The following is a 4,749-nucleotide window of genomic DNA, read 5'->3' as shown; positions in this document are numbered from 1 at the left end:
CTTATGTTTGATAATAGTGTTAGGGTTGATTTAAACAATTGTTGTTATTCATCAGAAATGAAAAGGAACATAATTTCATTTCACGCTTTATTTAGACAAAGTTATCGCTATAGTTTTGATAATAATGATGGTTCAATTTTAGTTTATAAAAATGGTGCATTTAGTTTCAAAGTTTATCCTTTTAATGGTGTATATGAAATTGTTGTGTGTGTGAATGAAATTGGAAATAGTGTTTTTAGTATTGATTCTTCTAATGGTTTAGACAAGGCATACTTATGGCATGTTCTTCTTGGGCACATCAACAACAAACTCATCGCCTAATTCAAAAGGATTGAGTATCAGAATCGTTGGACCTAAAACATACGATGAATGTGAATCTTGTTTGTTGGGAAAGACGACTAAGTCACCTTTCATAGGAACTTGTGAAAGAGGTGAAGATTTTGTAGACCTCATCCATACTAATGTGTGTAGTACTTTTAGATCCACCACAAGAGATGCCAATCGCTGCTACGTGACGTTTACTAATGATTATATTAGATATGGATATATCTATTTAATAAAGCATAAATAAAAAACTATTCAAAAGTAAAAAGAGTTTAAGCACAAGGTAACGAATCAATTGGGCAAGAATATAAAGATGATCCAATCTGATAGAGGTTAAGAATATATTAGTATCGAGTTCAAGGACTACGTAAAGGAATGTGGAATCTTTTCACAACTGACACCTCCTAGGACACCATAACTTAATGGTTTAGCTAAGAGGCATAATCGAATCTTACTAGACATGGTTCATTTCATGATAAGTTGAGCTTAACTACCTATATTGTTTTAGGGGTATGCATTAGAGACAGTCGCCCATATCCTCAATCTTGTTCCTTCTAAGAAGGTTGGAAAACACCTCATAAGATGTGGACATGGAAACCTCCCTCGCTGGCACATCTAAAGGTTTGGGGTTGTGAGGCTCTCATTAGGCACGAGACCCAAGACAAACGAGAACCCAGAGTCGAGAGATGTATTTTCATATGTTATCAATAAAAATCGTTTGGATACTTTTTCTACAGACCTATTGAGAATGTCGTCTTTGTAGCTCGTAGGGGAGTCTTTCGTGAGAAAGAGCTCATATCCAAAAAGGACAGTAGGAGTAAGATTGATCTTGAAGAAAATTAATAATCATACGATGAAGGAAGATTTGATGACACTAGCTCTCAACCTGAGGCTGAAACTATTGATCACGTTGATAATTCTTTACTCCTTCATCGATCCAGTAGAGTTAGCGCACGAAATTTGTTTTATGGTTTCCATATAACATCATATGGAGATACGTTTATCAGTGATAACACACTGGTAAATTTGGATGAGGCGTCAAACTACAAGGAAGCGATGGAAGGCCCTGAGGCTACTAAATGGAAAGAGACAATAGAAAGCGAGATCAAATCCATGTATGATAACCAAGTATAAACTTTGGTTAATCAAGCTCCTAGTCGGAAGATAGCAGAATGCAAATGGAACTTCAAGAAGAGGACTAACATGGATGTTAGTATACATACCTTCAAGGAAAGGTTGGTTGCAAAGGGATTTACTCGAACCTAAGGGGTTAACTATGATGAGACCTTTTCACCAGTTTCCAAGATAAAGTCAATTAGGGTAATGCTTTCCATATATGATCATTATGACTGTGAAGTTTGTTAAATGGATGTTAATGCATCTTTCCTTAATAAGAAACAAGTTGAGGATGTTTACATGGCTCGCCCAGAAGGTTTTCGACATGCCAAATTCCCTACTAAGGTGTGCAAGCTTGAGAAGTCCATCTATGGACTGAAGTAAGCATCTCGTAGATGGAATCTTTACTTCCATGAAATAGTCAAAGAGTTTGGATTTTATATAAATGAATATGAGTCTTGCATATATGTTGAAGTTAGTAGGAGTGTAGTGACCTTCCTAGTCTTGTATGTGGATGGCATACTCATAATATTAAACAATGGTCCAACTTTTCAAGAAGTGAAATCTTGGCTTGGGAAATGTTCCGCTATAAAGGATCTGAGAGAGGCCACGTACATTCTTGGAATAAGGATTTATAGAAATAGGGAGAAACATTTTCTAGGACTTTGTTAGAGTACATACTTTGATAAAATATTGAAACTGTTCGGTATGGAGAACTCCAAGAAAGTGGACATACTCGTGAGACATACTATAAAATTGAGAAAGGATCAATGTCCCGGTGGTGATAAGGAAATAGATATGATGATTTAAGTCTCATATGCTTCTGTTATAGGATCGATCATGTATGTTATGACATGTACTCGACCTGATGTGGATTATGCCTTAAGTATTGTTAGCAGATATCAAGATGATCATGGTTTAGCTCATTGGACTGTAGTGAAAACCATTCATAAATCTTTGCGGAAAACAAAAGATATGATTTTAGTTTTCGGTGGAAAATATGAACTTAAGGTGAGTGGCTATAGTGACGCCAATTTTCAAACAAATTGAGATAATAGTTATTTTCAATCTAGTTGGGTATTTCTATTGAATGGTGGAGCGGTGACTTGTAAGAGTTCCATGTGGTTGAAGAATTTTGGGGATCTTGGGATAGTTCCATCAAGTCAAGAACCAATGGATATATTTTGCGACAACAAGGGTATGGTGGCTTTGACTAAAGAACCAAAGGATCATGGTAGATTTAGGAACATCGAAAGGAAATACCACTACATAAAATATAAAGTAGAAGAAGGCATACTTGTGGTGACTCATGTATCATCAAAGGATAATCTTTTTGATCCTCTTACAAAGGGATTAAGCAAGATTAAGTACTTCGAGCATGCTAGGAGCATTGGGCTAAGAGGTGATATTAGATCCTAGAGTTTAATAGTTAATTGATAGTTTTGAAACAATGTAACAATGATGAATTGAAACTGAATTGTGATTAAATACTAGAGATGTATTTATGTTCAAAGTATATGATAAAATATGTCAATTAATTTATTCTTGTGTTTCACTTTGCATATTTTACTTCCTAAATACTAAGCTGTTCAAAATGCCACAATCAGCCATACTTTGGAAGTAGGTATTGATTTAAGACTGTCATGAATTATTCGTAGAGTGTCCATAGCGATTGTATATTGCATAGGGACTGCTGCGATATTCATAAGTACTTAGGAAATGGGGATTTTAAGTATTCGTTAGACTCATTCTTATAGATTTCTTCATGGATTCAATCACGATTAAGTCTAAGACGATAATATCTACTATTCTTTATATATATATATATATATATATATATATATATATATATATATATATATATATATATATATATATATATATATATATATATATATATATATATAATTCATAGTTTGCAAATCTATTGTGCATTGGTTTTCTCCAATGCATCCATAATTAGTTGTTATAAAGTGTAATTCCATGTATGACTAGGTGAGTAAAATGTAGGATTATATAGAAAAAGAACAGAAAGAAAAGGAAGTAGCAAAATAAATAACCACGGTATAGAAGAAAGCACTCCATAACTTTATAGAGAAAAAGGAAAAAGAGAGAAACAAATTAGAGGCTGGTGAACAACGAGCCAAAGAAGAGAAAAAAAAAGGAAACAGAGGAAAGTGATAGGATAAAAGCTCTGACTGAAGAGCTTCTCAAGAAGCAAGAAGAAGATGGTCTCCACTGCCCTCCGAAGACTTCCACCACTTTGAAGACTTCTTCCAAGAAATTAAAAGGGACCAAGCTCAGTTCAAGGGACAATGTATTTGGAAATGATTCTGACGAATATGTCTCTGAATCCATCAGAATCATGCCCAGAATCTTTGTACATCCACTTACTACTCAACAACTCCATCAAGATCTAATGTACTGTCAAAACAACACTCTTATAATGACGAGTTTGTATTCCAAGATCTCTAAAGACTTCCTTAAAAATGAAGAAATGGCCCAGAGAGGAATCAACAAAATTATATGAATATGTTAATACAATTAATACATTTCTTGAGAGTGTTGAGATAAATACAGGTGTAGATGCTCTCTCCAAAACTGTCACCCAATATTTTCTCAAGGTCCTCGAAAAAATAAAGGAACTGAAGTTAGGATTCGTGCATGAAGTTGGGCCTTATTTCACAAAAAAGGGGAAAAGATAAACAACATCTGTAAGAAACTGTGACACCGGTCAAATTTTGATCAAAAATAAATTGATAAATAATCGTAATTGGGATGAACCAAGTGGTAGAGTTTGTAACAAGGTTTCCAAAAACATAAAGAACACTGAAATCCGAGTTATAACGAAGAAGTTATGACCAATCGAAAATCCGCGATAAAACCGGCAAAACATCGTTCAGTGTAAAAAGCGAATTTTCGATAAAAGGCTTTTTAGCCTTGAATATCTAAATGAAAGTTGTAGAATATGTTAAACCGAGAACGTACATAAAAAGAACGTAAAAATCTGACTTCGTATGAGGAAGTTATGATTTTTCGAAGTTTCGGTTTAGCAGTAGACAGCTAAAAATTCGAAATATAAATCGATCGATATTTAGCCGACGCAACTTAAATGAGAATCAAAGGTCTCGTCAAAAGTAGCACAATGGTAAAAAGACGGACGAAAACGGACGTCGGATGAAGAAGTTATGAATTTTTAACGGATTTCCTGTCCCGGTGTGTTAAAAATAATAATATTAAAAATAAATTCAAAATCAGCCGACGAAGTCTAAACGAAAGTCGTACAGTATGATTTTACCTACGCGTGCA

The sequence above is a fragment of the Lactuca virosa genome, chromosome 9 (genome assembly GCF_052849685.1).
Source record: "Lactuca virosa cultivar CGN04683 chromosome 9, Lactuca_virosa_CGN04683_v6, whole genome shotgun sequence".
NCBI classification, from domain to species: Eukaryota; Viridiplantae; Streptophyta; class Magnoliopsida; order Asterales; family Asteraceae; genus Lactuca; species Lactuca virosa.
Note: the sequence above shows the minus strand (reverse complement) of the source record.